An 18,932-nucleotide genomic window follows, 5' to 3' on the forward strand; every position below is an offset into this window, starting at 1 on the left:
TTAAGTCTGAGCTCTTAAAAGAGACTGTTTCTATTCATGTCCTAGGTAGGTCAAGTTTTCTTTGGTATTTTTCTCAATTACTTTCTGCTTAGCTCACTCCATTCTTCAATGCCCTCCTTCCCAGGTCCTTAATACATTTCCACTGCCCTCTGGCTACATGGAACTCAGGCCTGTCCTATTCCTCCAGGGCTCAGACTCCAAAATTACCATTCTCTCTTATCACCAAATCCAAATTACCAATCCACTAGATTGCAAACTCCACGAGGGCAGGACGTTTTGTCTGTTTTGTTCACTACTGTATCTCCAGCACCTAGAACCAATCCTGGAACCTCTTAGGCACTCGAAGTTGAATGAATGGCTAAGTCTCTAAATTTGTTAAGTTTGGCTAGGTGTTGGAAGGAAAGCAACCCATTGAACCAATTTACACTCATCTGTGAAAGACAGTAGTCTCTTATCTCACTCTAAGATATTTGCATACTTAAAGGGAAAGCTTGTGAATTCAAATTACTCTCATTGGGAAAACTTCAATAGTGAAGCAAATGGAGAAAAAACATTCTAGCCTAAAGGGGAGTGGGGGTGGGGGTGGGAGGGGGCAGGGTGCGGTGGGGGGTGGTGAGAGCTTCAACTCAGGAAGGCCAGATCTGCCTGGGAGTTTGCTCCTGAGGGCTTCTACTTTTTAAGGCCCTTCACGTTCCACACCACTACATCTAAAAGCTTAGAGACTTCTTCATGATGGCTCAGGGCAGTGATCAGGATAAGGAGAATATAAGTCAGAGAGAAGCTGCAGGACTGTTTTTACATCGGGCACTGGTATATTTCAAAAGTTGTTAACAAGTTAATTGTAATATTGTAATTTCACTATACATAGATGTCATGTTTCTTTCTCCTGTGAGTTGCCTTAAAATAGATGCACATCTGATATGGAGGTAGAGCATATTGTAAAAGATAAGACATAGTTTTTCTTAATGGCACATTATTTTTAAAATGTGTTCTAACACAGTCAGGTACTAGCGATTTTTTTCTAGACATTGTGTCCTGTTTTTAACCACCCTCTGCCTCACCCCACATACCTCTAAAGCATCCTTTATATGCTTTCACTGGGAAATATAAACTTAATGGAAACGGTAGCCTAACCTCAGAATTGTGATTCTTGGTTTATGACATGGGGTTTAAAACAGATGGAAGTTGATTTTAGTGTTTTCAACTTTTTAAATGTCAGAATTCTTTCTGTACTGTCTTCTATTTTCTTTTTATCTGTAAATTCCTTAATCATTAAAACATTTATTTCTTTTAGAACACAACTCAAATATGTGATGAAAGCAAGCTACAAGCTGTTCATTTAACAAATCACAATATAATTAACATATTTATAACATTATTACTAAAATCAGAAAGTACATGTCTTAGTTATTAAGTCTAGGATATTCAGACTTACTGAATAGTTGTAGTAGTTACATAATGAGATAGTTTTGATTAATCTTTTGTCCAAATAACAATATTTTGATTACAGGATTAGCACTACAGGTAGTGTAACCATCAAACAGTGAATGAGATTAGTATATTTTACATAGTTTTGCTATTTTCTCAGTTTATTTTGGAGTCCAGTAATAAGCAGTCTGTATCTGCCATAGGACAATCTTTGGTTGATATGAGTTCCTTTCTTGATTTTAAAATAAGTGCAATCTTTAACCTAACAAAATTATCTTAAAGTTTACAATTGATGGTTTAAACATTATAATTGCTCCGTACTTTGCAGTTAGAAGGTGCTTAATACATGTTTGTAGGTTGATTTCCTAAATTAAAAATCAGCAAAAAAATTTTCTTTTCCTTCAGGTTTAATATTCATTTTGCATCGGGAAGAGAAATGGAATAAGAAGCTCGGATTTTTAAGACTATGAAATCATGTACAAGTGCCATGTTGGCCAAAGAATGAGTAAAACGTTCTAGTCTCGACACGTTTAATAATGGGCACGCATCCTATTTCTTTGTTTCATAATCATTGCGCTCTCAGCCTTCTCTCTCTTTTTTGGTATGGTAACAAATTCGACAAAATCAATGCCATCTAGTTAAACTTTTTGATTAAGTAGTGATCCGGTGTCCTATCCAAGAAGATGTAGGAAAAGCGATATGGAGAAGCAGGCATGAACCCATCTGGAATGGAATGCGTCCATTGCGAATAATTTCATGTGGGAAAATAATTTCAAGTTGAAGGATAATTACTGCAGAGACGGCCAGACACCCCCGGCTGGCGGCCGCGCAGCGTTGGAAATTCTTCGCCGCAGCCAGGAGGTTCGCAGGCGGCGCGGAGCCCCGCTTCCTGCCCCGGGGTGGCGCACCCGGCTCCGGGAAGGTGCCGCGCGGGGAGACGTGGCAGCAGCCCCTGCAGCCCGCGCCCGGGCGCAGCGGCCGAGCGCTCCGAACAGCCGGGCAAAGAAGGCTGCGCAGCAGCGGCGCACCGGCCGGCGGGGAGACCCGCCTGCAGCGTCGGCGCCCGCCCGGGGACGGGAAGTGGCGTCCAGCCCGCCCTTGCGGCCCGCGGCCCTGCAGCTCCGCGCCGCCCCTTTTCTCTCGGCCTCTCCCTCGGCCTCCGCCACCCCGGCCGAATTCTTGCATAAATTATGCCAGGCGCGCCTGACGTCAGGTGGCGGCGCGCGGGCGCGGGCGCGGGCGCGGCGCGGCCCGGAGGGAGCCGGCGGCGGGCGCGCGCGGCCCCGTGGCCTCGGGCGCGCGCGGCGTGTCGGACACGCGCAGGCGCTGGCGTGCTGGGGCCGCGGCGGCGGCGGCGGCGGCGGCGGCATCGGCGGCATCGGCGGCATCGGCGGCGGCGGCGGCGGCGGCGGCAGCGCGGGGGTTGAGCCGTGGTGGTGCGGACGCGCTCGTGCTCGGGAACTATCGGATTAAACTTGAATCGAGTGAAATTACACAAAGGAGCGCCGCGGAGGAGGCGGCCCGGGGACCCGGAGACCCTGAAACTCACCAGAGCCCCGTTCGCCCCCGGCCAACTCCGCGCCCGTGGATTCAGCCCCCTGGCCGCGGCTGCCGAGCCAACTCCGGAGCCCGCTGTGCGTTTTGTTTTCCTGTCGGCACAAGGCAGCGGAGGAGCCCGACCGACCCGGTGAGCGCGAGAGTTCGCCCGGCGCCCCCGGGAGGGGCGGCGGCGGCGGCGGCGGCGGCAGGAAATCGCTCCTGGTCGGGGCAGGGGCCGCGCCAGTAGTTGGGAGCGAGGAGTTGGGCGTGTGCGGGGCGAGGGGCGAGGGGCGAGGGCGGGCGGGGGCCGGGGCCGGCGCAGGAGCGCAGCGCCGCCCGTGCAGTGTCGACGGCGTCGCCGCTCGCGGGGCCCGAACCTGCGCCCTGAGCGCCGCCCGGCGCCCCAACTTTTGCCTGCGTCCGCGGGGCCGGCGGCGGCGGGGGCGCGCGGTGCGGCCGAGGGTCACTTCCTCGCATGTAAATGGCTTTTTGTTGTGCTGCCGGCGTGGGGGGGTGTACGGGGGACAGGAGGGAGCGTGTCTGCGCGCGGGGGAGCGCGAGCGCGTTTCCTCCCGCCGGCGCCGAGCACGAGTTGCCGGCTCCATTCGAGAGAAAAAGGAAGGAGGAAAAGTTGGGCTCCAACTCAAGTGCGAGCGGGCGATGGGCGCGCGGGCGCGGGGCGGCTGAGCAGCGGCGGCGGCGGCTCGGGGACGGCGGCGACCCCCGCCTCCCGCCCCCGCCCCCAGCTCCGGACCGACCACGCCGCGCTCTCCGGGAGCGGCGGCCGCACCGGCGCGAACAAAGTGCGTCCCTCCCGGCACGGCGGCGCCAGCCCGCGCGGGGACTGCCACCGAGCGAGGTGGGTCGGTGGCGGGGAAAGTGCGCGGGGCGCCGCGTGGGGCGGGGGCAGCGCGAACACGCGGCGCGGGGGGCGTCCCGAGCTCAGCCTGTGCCGGTCGCGGGCGCGGAGTTGCGAGCCCGGAGTTGGGGGCTCCTGGGGATCCCCAGCGGCTCCCAAGTGCGCGAGGAGGAGAAGAAAGGGAGCGGGGCAGGGACGAGCGCCGGGAGGCGCGGCGAGGAGGGGGACCCCACCTTGTCGAGCTGGCCGGGCCGCCGGCGGCGGCGGCAGCTACATAATAGCGACTTTAACCTCCCAAGGCAACTCGGCTCCCCCGCCCCCAGCCCGCCGGGGGTCAGCGCCGGTGGGGGGGGGTGTCACCAGGTGGCCCCCGAGGTGGCCCGGGTGCGCTCTGCCCTCGCGGAGAACAGCGGCTCGGAGCGTGAACGGCCGAGGTGGCTGGAGGCCAAGCGGTCAGCAAGGAGAGGAAAGGAGGGCGGTGGGGGACGCGTTGTTTGTTTGGTTCGCACTGGGGATTGGGCTTGCTGGGGGCGCGGGGCTCGGGCGGGGGCGCGGGCACCGCCTGGGCTGCGGTGCGGGGCGGGCCGGGCGGCGCGGGGCCGGCGCGGTCGTGGGTCGGGGGGCGGGTGTTGGCGGCGGATCCCAGGCGGGGGTGGGGGCGCTGGTCGGGAGGCTCTGGGGAAGGAGCCGCCGGCCCCGAGCAGCCATCATTACCGAGCCGCCTTTCTCCGGATGGCTCTGCCTCGAGGAACCCGGAGCCGTGGGAGCGCACCCCAAACTCCCGGCTGGCCGCCCGCTTTGTGAGCGCCCCCGTGGAGCGAGCGGCGCGGAGAGTGCTCCTGCTGTGGGTTGGACTCTTTTCCTGGAGGTCACTTTTAGAGACTGTTCACGCCTTGGTTTTAAACTAGTTTTTTCCCCCTCTTCTGAACAGACAATGGACAAAAGAAAAGTAGCAACCCACATGGAGAGAGTTTCCTTTTGAATTGCTAGAATTAGATACACTATCCAGCGCTCCACTTGCTAAGTATACTTTTTAGTTTCCCATTGTATATTATCTAGCAATCGATTTAAATAACTTACCTTAAAATGTGTCTCTTTGGGGGCTTAATTTCTGGAATACATTACGCGTCTTAATTTAGTTTTAAAGGATTATGTGGAGGCCCTGATTTTTTATTTTCTAAAAATTTTAATTTAAGCCGTCTTTCCATTGGGCGATACCTTTCTAAGGGGTTGAGTGTTATTTCACCCCAATTCTCTCTTAATAAGGGAGGGAGTACTTAGTATACGTAGTAATCAAAGAAGAAACAAAATACGTGTCTTTATTTCTTCACTGATCTTGTCTAACGATGACAAAAAATGTCTTAGGAACTGTGACCTTAGCAGCATGAGTACCTGATTTATCCCAGTTATAATTACGTTTAGATTGCAGTAATGTGTAAGTACTAGGTAATTCCTATTTCAGGAATAACTTGAGAAGTGATTTTACGAAGTTGATTCCTTCTCCCAGCCCCCAGAGTACATCTGTCGCGCAGTGTTTTTGTCTTGGTGTTGCACAACAGAAGCCCTCCAGTCTTTACCCTAAAATGGCAGCTTTCATTTGACTGGGGCCCATTCATTGACAATGATAATAAAGAGGCTGAAAGCTAGATGCTTGGGGCATGGAGTAGGGCTTGGTTTGCCTTTCTAGGTGATAAGTAGGAGACATTTTATGTCTTCCAGTTTGCTCAGGAAAAGTTTATTTTCCCTGAAAAAATCTGACTTGTAGAAAAAAGTTATAAAGTAAAATAATTTGGAAACGGGTAAGGGCTTGAGCAACAAATTTTGGAAGCGAAATTTTCTTAGATAATTTTCCCAATAGTGGAAATAGGGCATTCTCTCTTTTTTGGTAATCTGTTGATAAAAGGACATAATGAATTTTTGTCAGGCTTGTAACAGGTGAATTTCCTCATCCTGGCACTCAATAATTGGGATTGTTTTCTAGCATTGTAGGTTTTATTCTCTTTATATTTTCTAAGTTTTTCTTCTGTGCGAGTTACTAAATTAAACCACGATGAATCGTATCCTGGGTTTATGCTTTCGAGATTCAAATGAGTTTTCAGATAAGAAATAAATTATAATTTAAAAAGACTGGTATTTGAATTCTAAGTTGTAGTTATATTCATTTTCAATGACCTTATTTTTAAATTAGTTTTTGTTAAAAAAATTACTTTCTCTTATATGTCTTAACATGGAAGGTAAAATAGAGAAATTAGTGTTTGTATAGGTGATGGTTAAAAACCCAAATATTATTTTCCTCTTCCAAGGAAAAAAATAACAACCAAGTTGAAAATATAGAAGTCAAATTTACAACGATGTATTCAGTAACTTAGTTTTAAAATAGTACTTTCATAGATACACCAGTATTTGGTCTAGTTTTTAATCAGTTCAACTTACAGGAACATTTTCAAAACTTTTTTTGTAATGAGTCTTCTAGATTAGCCTTACTTTTACTGAGTTAAAAATGAATACCATGAAGAATACTTTTATAATACAGTAACATCAAGGAAATGTTACAACTGTTTCTTCATAAAGATGAGAAGTCAATAACATGTTTATAGTTTTTAAACAGGTGAAAATAACAGGAATATTTTCAACTATGAGAGAATACACGGCAAATGCTTCCGTGTGCCTGCTGTGTAACCCATAAAAGCGATGTAGGTGCCAAGTTAGTGTAGCTCTTTCAAACCTAAGATTACAGCATTTTATTCTCTGTGCTTGAAAAAGTTTGCTTGCCACACAGTCACCATGCCTTTAGTTAATTTTGTTTCAGCAAACCTTGGCAAGCCTTCCATGGTTAAGATAATAAAAGGCAGTACTTTCCCTCAGGGAGTTTACCATCTAATAGGGGACCATTCTATAGGTACACAAATATTCACATTTGACTTTTAAGATAAACTTACAAGTAATAGTTATCTTTTATTCTTCACTAAATACAACCTTTCGGGTTTGATAGCAGACACCATACTCCTCTTAGAAACGTCTACTATAAATAATGGCATTGCAAGAATAAAAATGCTTAGTCAGGTCTGAGAAAATGGCTCTTAAAACTTCAACTTTTTAAGACAGTGATTCTTTTCCAGCTTTCAAATGATTTCTACCTGTAAAAAGTAAGCACATAGTCACATAGCTAAATTCACCGAAAAAGATGGAGAAGGATGATTTCAGGAGTATATTGGCTCTTTGTGACCCTTTCAGTTGTCTTGTTCATTCATGTGGACATATTTGTGTATCTTAAAAAAAATCTATTCTTTTTATGCAATTGGAAATTCAGAATTTAGCATTTTTCTAAACAGGTTTCCAAAACCATTATAGTTTTGTTAGCTCAGGAGATAAAATCTTCCCCTTTCTCTAGAAGACTATTATTTAGTCTTTTAAAAAATTATTGACATTCAAAGGTGACTGATATTAAAATATAAAAGAAATTGAGAATCAGTAATCACTTGGTTTTTCCACAAAAATTACAAAGATGGAATGATTTATTTCAATTTGGGTATCACTTAGGTTGCAGTGATGGCAGAAGTCCATGGGTGATTATAATGGTTGTTAAGAGCTGGGAAGGTAGTTTAAAACACTGTGACTATGTGTCCATGTTTTTCTTTTATCAATATGTTAAAATTTTTAATTGAAATCACATCTATGTGATAAAAAGAAGAAATAGAAACAGGAAGTCGTAATGATATTGTCAAATAAAAATTCATTTTATACTCATTAGAGAATCATTGGATATTTAGAGTGTGAGGACCTTAGAGAGCTGGTTGAACTTTCTCATTTTACAGATTAAGAAACTGAAGCCCAGAGAGATTAATTAAATGAACTGCCTCTGGCTGGCCACCCACTGTTGCAGAGCTTATCTCAATTACAGCTATCTTCCTAGTGCCTAGCATGGTGCTGGTGCGGGACGGGTGCTTGCCTTGTCTTTGTTGGCCCTGGAAGGGTACAGCTCTTGCTCATGTTCTAACTCAAAGGTACCTTCTGGCTTTAGAATCCTATAGTATAGGACAAGGTAACTCTTCAAGGTGTTCCTAAATTAACAATAATTTGCTTCTACTCTTTCTGGAGGGTTTTGTTTTGTTTTGAACTATGATTATCCATTTAGAAAAATGCAGAGACAATTATTTCAAAATTTGATAACTGTTCTTACTTTAGATGGATTTATTCATCACCATAACTAGATTCCTGTTGCATTTTAACTAATGTTAGGTGACTGATTGCCAACATGATTGGTTTTGCAGAGAAGGATTTTTTGGGGGGCTTCTGTTCTGCTTTTACTTTGAGAATTAGTAATGTCTTTTTAAAAGTAAAAAATAATGTAGATATTTATGAAGAAACATAACTTGGTAGTGAAGGCTGGTTCACTCTCAGGCTTGTTTACTTATGCTAATGTGGAATCTAAGGCACTTTTTAAAGTGACTCTTTGAGCTTTGATTCCACTGTATGTGTCAGGATTGGCTTTCGTGGCCACAGAATCTGGACTGTGATTAGTCTTCCTGTTTCATCTGTGTTTTTTTTTATTTTCTTATTGATTCAGCTGTTTGTTGAGTACCTATTACCTGAAAGATGCAGTGCTATGAACTGGCAAAACAGTGGTGACATGAGAAGACCTGGTAAACACACAAAAATAGAGGTACCGTAAGGTCATAGGTGTGATGCAGCAGGTGCCAGGAGGAGTGACAGCTTAGGATTTGGGGATTCCATCAGTTGGGTGGAGTATTAACCCTTAGGAAGTGGCTTTAGCACTGCCATCCGAATGATGGTAGAAGAAGGGGTTGAGGGCATTTCAGGCATTGCCCCTCACCTGCAGGGAGGTTGTGTGTTTGAGGCACTCAGAGAGCTGCAAGACAAGACTCGAGAGGCAGGCAGTATCCAACTTGGTCAGGGCTTCCAGGATATTGAATTTGGAATTTTTGAAAAAAGCAATAGGAACCACTGATGAGTGTTAAGCAGTGTTTGACATGAGCAGAGTTGTGTTTTGAAGAAGATCGAATTGGTGGGTGGAGAGAAAATAGGTTGTAGACAGTATCCTGCCTGCTTTTGTTGTGGTCTGTGGGATGGGGAAAACACCATGATTTGGATTCAGTTGGTGGTGTCCATGGGGATGGAGATAAATTGACAGATTTGAGAGATATTTAACAGTTTCAGTGAATAGGACTTGGGGATAGATGTGCTCTCAAGAGGGAGATCTCAGGGCATATAGGTTTCTAGCATGTTCCCTGCTTGGCTGGTTGGCTACTGATGCTGTTCACAGAGGCAGGGATCAGACTTGGCTCAGATTTGAGAAGGAAGATCATGAGTTCTTGTAGCATGTAATTGAGGCAGCTGATAATGGACCGTCATACCGTTGTTTTATCCTTTGCATTGCTCTTGGCATTACAGAACTTTAAAAAATAACCTGCTAGCTTTAGCCAGAAGATACTAGCATATGGGGAGCCCATCAAGGAATGTGGATGGGTTCAGTGAAATGGGAGAGGGGAGGGAAGCTTTACTTGCTGAATACCTTGCACTTTGCTTGTTACTTGCCTTATACATAGCACTTTGTAGGAGTTTGCTCATCCCAGGTTGAGGACAGAACCCTGTGGCAACCAGACCTTGCCACATTTTGTTCTTCTCTATCTCCCCTTATGAAGGCTGCTTTCTGTTGGTAGTCGCATATTCGGACGAAGTCTTTGGGTCTCCACATGCAGCTGGTGGGTCCCACATGCTCTCAGGGAGGCTGCAGTTCTCCGTCAGAGAGAGTTGTATTTTAGGAGATGGTTATAGTCATACTGAGGCAAGGTAGCAGTGCATGTTTAAATAAATGTGGAGAAGAATACCAGTGTTGATCAGAACACTTACCTGGTTTTTAGTGGAGTATGTACAAACCGGTTTAATAAGTAAATTACCTTCAAAGTTGCTTCATATTGCTGACTGTAATGTTATATAAGATAAATTATGAAGATCTGGGACATTAATTTTGAAGGCTTTTTGAGGGAAGTATTTGTATTTTTGTGTTTGCCGGCTTATATGGGTGATAATGTTATCCTTTTTGTTTTTGATCAGATTTTGTTCTTGTATGCATAAAGATATCCTTCCTGGGACTCAGTGTCTTTGATTAGGGGTCTGTTTCAAAGATACTTCTATTGTCATTGCGTGTTCCTCACAGGCCTTGCTGGTGGCCACTGTGACTCAGTCAAGCCCACTGGGTCCCTTCCTGTCTTGTGTTGGTTGTAGGGACATGCTCCATGTGAAAGTTTATCTTCACCTGCAGTAGTTTTGAGTGATTATCTGAATAAGCTTAAATTCAGGAGAAGTAATATTTCCATGTGTGGAATGGCAGGAAAACTTGGTGCACTAACTTCAGCTTCAGATGGGCTTTTGCCAACTACTCTGTGGCAATTTATCTCTAATACTATTTCTTCAACATACCAGTTTTAAAAAAACCCCTTGAAAATACATTCTGTCATTAGGTCTGACCAGCAGTGTATTCTTAGGGTGTAAGAGATCATTTCTGAGAGATGTAGACATTGAATGGAAGGGCACACGCAGGCTCCTGTGGATATGGCTTTAATGGAGGAATAGAGGAGCTGCTTCTTTGGGGCCTGTCTTCTCTCCTGGCATCTGCAGTGGCGGAGGAGGCAACAGAGGTCATGTGGTAGATTTTCCACCATGTATTTCATCAGGATAAGCTTGGGCAAATAGCCACCTGCTGCTGAGCAGGGACTGCCTGCAACCTGGATTTCCATACCCAGCCTTTGTGTAGGGAGAGGCATGGAATTAGACACATGTGTTAGTTTTGACACATCACCTTCTCTCCCTAGTATCCTCAATGTAAAACAGTCAAATTTCTACACCATATTTTCAATATGTCTAAAAAAGGGTACATGGTACCTTAGTAGTTAATTTTCCCTCTAGTTCTGCAGCAAGTTTGGGGAACTACTTTAACTTTTTAGAATCCACTGTGTCCTCTTTTCATCCCTTTGAAAGAAACCACAAACATTTTATTGATTTATTCATGTTTGTTTTGTTTTGTTTTTGAGATGAGGTCTCACAATATTGTCCAGGCTGGATTCTAATTCCATAGCTCAAAGGCTATTCCTGACTCAGCCTCCCAAGTAGCTGGGAATACAGGCATGCACCACTGTGCCCTGCTACATAAACATTTTAGAATTCTGTTCTGTTGATATTTAAAACATAATGAGCAAATGTGCATATTATTTCAACACACCTAAAAACTATTAAACATCTTTAACATAATACTAAGCAGGCAAATAGTGAGAAGTCCCTTGAAGAATCATAAATGTGCCTTTAGTTTTCAAGGCGCAGTGCGTGCTAGTGTACTAAGTGAATAATAAAATCAATTTGAGCACAGGAATATGATTTAAAATAATGCCTCAGTTGGTGATGTATTTTGAAGTGTATGACCCTAGCAATTATTTATGGTTAGGACTGGCACTACATTGAAACTGTTTAGTCCACATCCTTAAATAATTTTTTTTTTAACTCTCTTTTATAGTGTTTTATGTTCTTGTATACTTGGCCTTGTTGTGCTTGAAATTTTGCTTTCACCAATTGCAACTGATCCACTCTTGCAAGAAAAATCATGCATACTCATCTTGAGAATTTTAATATCTGATTAATAGTGTACCCCACCCTTAAGTGTGTGTTGGGCTAATCAAGTAAAATAGTGCAGAAATAATAAAACAATATATATATTTTTTGAGACAGAGTCTTGCTCTGTTGCCAGGCTGGAGTGCAGTGGCGTAGTCTCGGCTCACTGCAATCTCTGCCTCCCAGGTTCAAGCGGTAACTTCCACCTCAGCCTCCCAAGTAGCTGGGACTACAGGGCGTGCCAAACACCTGGCTAATTTTTGTATTTTTAGTTGAGACGGGGTTTCACCATGTTGGCCAGGATGGTCTTGATCTCTTGATCTCGTGATCCACCTGCCTCGGCCTCCCAAAGTGCTGGGATTACAGGTGTGAGCCACCACGCCTGGCCATAAAACAATATTAAACATAACAGTAATAGCCATAATGACTGGCTGTTACTGAGCATTTCCAGTTGCTTAGTTATTCAGCTGAATGTTTTCACAGATCATTTCATTTCCTCATCGAAGCAACTCTAGGTAATAGGTTAGAATTATTATCCCCATTTTACAGATCAGGAGACTAAAAGAGCCAAGAAGTTAAATTACCCAGGGCCATACATTTCTAGCACATGGTGGAGGAGGAATTTGAATCCAGATTAGCTAGACTCCACAATCTGTATGCATAACCATCGTGCTGCCATTGCCACTTAGACCAGCTCTGGAGCTTGCATTGTTGCCGTCTTTATAGACAAAGGTGTGTTAAAAATACCCATGCCATGCTGTGATCCTACCTATTGTTATGTCTTATCAGCTCGGGTTATTTCTGTCTGTACTTCCTCTGTTGGTGCCTGCTGTAGTTGTGGGGCCATACGTCATGGGATGCCTTCGTCCTTTGCACTTAAGGCCCTCCCTCTCACATGGAGATGAGGGGAAGAGTTGTTCTTGTGGAGGTTTCATTCTGAGGTGGCTGAAAATTTGAGTTGTGATGTCAGACAGATCAGGGTGTGAATCATGAAAATGGAGATAATTCTCCCAACCTCCCAGGGTTATGGTGAAGATTAAGTGTGATACTCTGCCTGACACACTTGGTATAGCATATGGCATATATATCAATTAGTTACTATTTTTATTAGTTCAGTTTAATCATTGAACTTACCAAATCACATGTATTGATTTTACTTTTAGTTTAAAAAGTCCCTCAAACCATAATCCTACAGATGACTGGACAAAGATGAGTGGCCCAAAATGGTGACTGGCTACACAGTTTTCATTTTTCTTCAGGGGTAGACATGTGAAAAGTAGTATCTTTGTCCATCAGTGCAACCAGATGTTACTTGCCTAATTCTCTTGTTGATTATATGGAGGTAATTCAGATATCCCAGGTACTAAAAGTGACAAATTTGAGGGAGCACTTCTTTCTCTCTAGTTGTGAGGATGTTCATCTGCTACCAGAGTTATGGCTGTCTTTCTAGTGAACCAGTCACTGCTTCTTTGTCCCAGATCTACATTTCTCCAAACATGGTGGGTGATGTCATCCTAGATGATCAGTGGTGTGGGCATGTTTGATCAACTCTGGGAATTGCAGTGTGTTCTGATTTAGATCAGAGGCCATGGGGTGTTCTCAAAATCTGTAGGAACTCCAGATTCTCAAATCTCAGAACCTTTAATTCCTCAGTTCCTTCCCCGCAAGTTCTGTTTACCACGTAAAGAGAAGAGGTGGGATCTGAAACGGGAGTACCTTTGGGTTTGGGTCAAGGACGTGAGTAGCAACTGGAACATGAGAAGGTTTCTTAGGAAAAGGAAGGCTCTAGGGTAGCTTACTTAGAATTTCACTGCTATCCAGATTGGCGGGGAAATGGAAGAGATGGAGTATAGATAATTTTCATTTTATTCTTTTCTATTTCTTCACTTGAAAATGACTTGAAATAACAAAATAAATAAGGCAAAATGTAAATAATTGATAAGTGTGTATTTATGGGAGATCCTTGTACTATTCTAACTTTACTCCAAGTTTGCAGTTGTATCAGTATCAAAAGTTTTAAAGGAACAGTGAGTGACTCCAAGGGGTTGATGTCAGTAGCTTGCATTTGTGGAGCATAGAGTTTCTGTCAGTTAGCATTTTGCTAAGTTATTTATGTGAACTGTTTTTGCTGAATCCTGAAGTAGGATTAGTCAAAATGCTGAGGTAGGAACAATAATTGCTATTTTACAGGTGAGGAGGTTGTTTAATAAATTTGTCTAAGATCATAGCTTTTAATGAGTAGTGTTGGGACTCAAAGCAGGACAGGCTTATTTAACAGCCTGTAGCATTAACTACTCTGCAGAAATTGCTTTGGATGGTCCCATCGAAATAACCTAGGTCTTAGAAGGATAGGAAGTAGAAACATCATGATCTTACACACCTACACTTTCTAGCACCAGCTCCTGAGAAAAATCGAGAGGCTGAATGGCGTCTGTTAACAGATTACAGTCAGTGAGGCCTCTCTCCTCAGATGTTGTATCTTATCAATGGCAGACACTTTCAACCCGAAAGACACATACTCGTTACAAGACTTGTTAGTGCTCCAACCCTGTTTTCATTTATCATTCCAAGATGTAGCCAACAACAAAGTATTCAACTTATTACAGAATTGACTTCCTCAAAGTTTCTCTCAGTGTTTATCCAAGATGGAATTCACTTAACATCTTTATCTCACTGCACAGGGCGAAAGTTGCCTTTGAAAGAACTCAGGATACTACTTGGGCTCTAGATCACAGCACTTGTTCCTCGTATTTGCATTAACTTGTGTGAATATGTAGCCTCTGTCAAATATTTGCAAACTGGTTCTGTGAACACACAGGACAACAGGCTGTTTTTCCACAGTCATACACTCAGTCGTATTCTCAAATAGGTATAGAGTTCAAATCTATAAATCAATAGCCCTATGTTACAGGGTGGGCGGATGTTCATTTGCCAGGGGATTAAAAAAAAAAAATCCCAAGTCTTATTACTGCTTTGTCCCACACAAACAGTCTATGATGGTATATTTTTGGATTTTGTATGTGTTTATAGTTTTTTTCTTTTCACAATTGAATAAACTGTTGACTAGCTTGAATATAAGCCTCTACTCAAAATGTAAATTTTTCTATTTTTGGTGCACTTAATATTTTAATCTTTGTCTTAATTGTGTTAATTTTCAGAGCTGTGTTTATCACCAGATTTAATATGCTAGCTTTTCAATGTTCCCATTCATTAAAAAAATAAAAATAAAAAATAAACATCCAGCCTGGTGTATGAAGCAAATCTGAAGTTTTCTAGGGAACTTTGTGGCTACTCTGGGGTGCTGACAGCCATTCCATTTAGCTGCTAAGGGCCAGAAGGATAAGGACAACTGTCTTATATTCTGTCAAATACATTAATAAGGACACAATTCAAGGACATAGGTAATTTCCCCACACTGTGGAGCACACAGGTGGTTATACTGCTGTAGCTGAATTGCTGGCTGGCAGGCAGTGCCACTGCTGTAGTGCCAACATTTTCGTTTTTGTTGTTGTTTTACTGTTGTCTTGCTGTGGTGAAGAAAGGTGAAGGTGAATGGATGGGCTGTGGAAGTGGCACAAACACCCAGGCTGCACCTAGCAGACTGGTTGACAGTTGACGACTCCTTGTCATTTTCTGCAGCTCAGTATTTTCAGGACTCCAGGAGCTGCTCATGTCATTGGCATCATTTTCTTTTTCTTTTTTTGAGATGGAGTCTTGCTTTGTCTCCAAGGTTGGAGTGCAGTGGCGTGATCTCAGCTCACTGCAACCTCCGACTCCCTGGTTCAAGTGATTCTTGTGCCTCAGCCTCCCGAGTAGCTGAGATTGCAGTTGCACGGCACCACGCCCGACTAAATTTCACCATGTTGGCTAGGGTGGTCTCGAACTCCTGACCTCGGGTGATCCACCTGCCTCAGCTTCCCACAGCACTGGGATTACAGGCATCCATGCCCCGCCGACATCATTCTTTATGGATCACTACCATAATACTATCAACAATAATAGTGCCTTTGTTTGGCAAACCTGTAACATGACTCTTTACTTCTTTATAAAACTGCTTCAGCCAGCTATCGACCTAGAGAGTGATTTGACTTGTTTCACCTACTAATACTAGGTGAGAGGTAAGAAAAATGAGTCTTTTTATTCAAAGCATTAAAGCATTAATTCATACACAACTTACTTGTGCATCTTTTACTCTTCTAATACTCTACTTTGTGTAAGGAACCCCTGTCTTCCTTTTCTCACTGTTTTGAGACAGGTGTTCAGAAGATGCTTGTTCATCATCCCCCAGGCAGAAAAAGTAAAGTAGTGGTGGCTATTTGAGTTGTGGGGCGAGGAGGGAATGGCTGTCTCTGAGCCTGGGCTCCTGCCTCAGTCCTGCAGCTAATGTTCTTATCTACTCCTTTCTTCCACCTCAGGATTAAGAAGGTACAGAGTTGTTTTGCAGAAATAATGCATCCATTGGTTTTTAAGATTAGAATGGTGAGCTGGACCGAGGTAACTTTCTCATATGTTTTCTCCAAGAAACCATAAAATGGGTCTGTTTTAGATTATTTTAAAGACCCTGTGGAATTTGCAAAAAGTTTATCTGGTGAGCTTAGAATGACTGAAAAAAATAGATATTTATTGGGAGTTAGAATTAACACAGTGACTTAGGGTGCTTGTTAAAAATTCAGATTCCTCAACTCCACACCAGATTTATTGAATTAAATCTCCCTGGGTCATCTAGAATCTGAATTTTTATCAAGGTGCTTCTGATGTACTTTGAAGTTTAAGAAGCAATGTGGTTATATCAGTATGTTAGTTATGCAATGAACATACTTTAGAAATGTGAAAAATTTAGAAAATGGTAAGGAACATGTTTGACCATCATTCATATTGTAAGAATTGGAAAAATTCTTACAATGTATTTTGCAATATTGCAAGTAATGTTATTCTCTTACATGTAATTGAATGAATGTGGCTGCTGTTTGACACACCAATTACTGTAAAGGTGAAGATGGATGACTGATTAAGAGTTTGAAACCATAGTCTTTAAAGGTGGAGCTAAAAGGGTTGAGGATAGATTGCTTCATATTTATTTATTAAATTTTGTTTTCATTTCTACCACTGAGTAATTAAAAGCTTATTTTGTGTATAGTTCTGGTTTACATGTCTACAAAGCTAATAGATTTGATAAGCTACAGTAACTATTTCGGGGCAACCATTTCAAGCCAGTGTTATTTCCAAGGGCATGTAACACATTTAAAGTGAGAATCATCTTAAAAGGTAATTTAGTGAGTGGGTTAGTGCTGTCTTGGAGGACTTGTTAGCATAATTTCCTGTAAGACAGGATGCTTATATGGAAGGCATAAAGGAAGCACATAAGGCAGCTTTTTTTTCCCAGCCCTCCTTCCACCTCCCTCCCTTTTGGATAGAACCCTTACTGACCACCATCCTGGACCTTGGCAGAAGGCGTCATTGGATTCCTGAGCTTTCCCTTTGATGCAGCCTCAGTTCCTTATTCCTTTTCTTCCTACCCCCTAAATATAGCCAGTTCTCAGGGGTTTGATCCAGGCATCCTCTGGGTCTAGTTCAGGCCCACAGCAACCTCATTTGTGACTGACTCCTACATCTGTATTCTTATTTCTCGTATCACCCCCAAACTCCTCTTTTTAATGTTCTCAACCTGTTTAAAACCGAAGTCATCATATGATAACTCCTCCTTTCTGCAAAAGCACAAAACAAAATTGTGAAAGTCCAAGCCCAGTCCTTTGTCTTGAACTTAGGCTCTGCACCGCGAGTCTGCACTGGTGACATCAGGTCCTGGAGGCCCAGTTGATGGCCTGCTCCAGACTCCATCTCTTCAGGGGACTCCACTTCCTGTGTCCTGGCCTCTTGGCATTCTTGTCCCCTCCACTATGTAGTGCTGTCCCCAACAGCCCCTTGGCAGAGCGCAGTTGCAGGCCTGCTAGGGCATTATGGTCACTGTTAACTTGCATGAGTGGAGAGAGTACAGCAAAGACCCATGTTAGGGGACTCCTTCCTCACTTCCTTCCTGCTCCCCTGTGGAGCAAGTCCCTGTCTGTCTGCTGTGCCCTTCAGACCTTGCCACCCCATTGTTCCTGCTGCTCAGAGCTCGTTGGGGCACCTGCAGAGAGAGGGTCCCCCCTCCAGCTCTGCTTCCCTGGCAGGGCTTGTGGGGTGCCTTCCACAGGTGGGGTCTCTGTTGCTGCTGAGCCCAACGGTTTAGTGTCCAGGTTCCCTGTCTTGGGCAGGGCAAGGTTGCCCCTGCACCTGTGGCCTGTCTTTCCCTGGCTGCTTCAGTGACAGAGGTGCTGGCCCCTGCTCGGCCCTCTCCCAGACGGATTAGGATGTGAGTGAGAAGAGGAGAGGTGAGTTATTCTGGCCTCCTCAAACCCATTACCACATTTCTGGCATCTGATTGGAACACATTTTTCCACGGTAGCGTTATTATGGCTAGGCAGTGGCAGGACACCGTGGGTTAGCCCAGTGCTTTTGTAGGTTAGCACCACAATGTCAATATTATAATGTTATATCCGAGGGAAAGTGATTCAACTAGCAGCTCAAGGCGTTTTGGGGAGGAGCTGCTTGCTCCTGTGAGCCCCCCTGGGAACTGTCCTGTGGAGTGTCATGCCAGCACCATGGAACCATTTGGTGGCACCAGCATCAGAGCAGTCACCTCCCTTGCCAGCGGACCCATGGGTGGGTTTCAGAAAACTGGGCCTATCCAAACTCATATAAGCGTGAACTTTTACATAAAGAACCATGACCATGGCAATTCTAAGAAGGACTTTAATGAATGCAAAGGCATGGCCACTAAAGACAAGGAAAGACTTCAGTAATGTTTTCAGATTTACATCTCTAAAGAGCAAATGGCAATTTCAGTGTGAGGCTTAACAAAATCTTTTTGGCTTTTAAAAATGTAGATGTGCCTGGTGAAAAGTGTTATTTTATTAACTCCTTTCCAAGATAAATAAGGACCACGGGCAGGCAGATCTTTGGGCTGTTCCTGCTCACTTATCGGTATAACTTTAATGTTTGTGAAGGTGATGTGAGATTATGGCTGTGCTAAGCTCTGTGGAAGATACTAAAAATGCTACTCCTAGCTGAATAGAACAGGTTAACACACTTATGACCCTTTGGAACAGGACAGTACAATCTGTAATTAAGTGCTAAGAAGGTGTGATGTGGTGTAGTCATTGTATAGTGGAGAAAGAAATCAGGAAGCGTGACTTGCCCTCTCCTTTAATAAGTTAGAGGAACTGAGTGATACTGTGAGCAAAATCATGGAGAGGCCGTCAGACAAGGGTCCTGGCAGGGAGCAGGTGGCCAGCCCAGAGCAACCTGCAAGGACCAAGGCAGGAGCCCTTTGTTCCTGGTGTCCTCCTGGGAGGGCAGATTTGCAGGAACTATGGCCCCTAGGGAGAGCAACACAGCCACAGCCAGTGCCTGTTCCCCTCCCCCCCTCAACCTTCAATTCAAG

General features: G+C 44.3%; 1 protein-coding gene across 2 annotated transcripts in view; it reads left to right on the forward strand.

The window, feature by feature from the left end:
• Positions 1 to 2,862: 2,862 nt before the first annotated feature.
• CHD7 (chromodomain helicase DNA binding protein 7) overlaps positions 2,863 to 18,932 on the forward strand; it is a 178,128-nt gene continuing 162,058 nt past the window's right edge. For both annotated transcript variants that reach the window (XM_021671224.2, XM_021671267.2), the window contains exon 1: positions 2,863 to 3,115. The gene's annotated coding sequence lies outside the window, so the exon portion shown is untranslated. The remainder of the gene's footprint in view (positions 3,116 to 18,932) is intronic.

This window comes from Aotus nancymaae, unplaced genomic scaffold, assembly GCF_030222135.1.
Source record: "Aotus nancymaae isolate 86718 unplaced genomic scaffold, 86718_ANA_hifiasm-v0.15.2.pri h1tg000036l, whole genome shotgun sequence".
NCBI lineage: Eukaryota > Metazoa > Chordata > Mammalia > Primates > Aotidae > Aotus > Aotus nancymaae.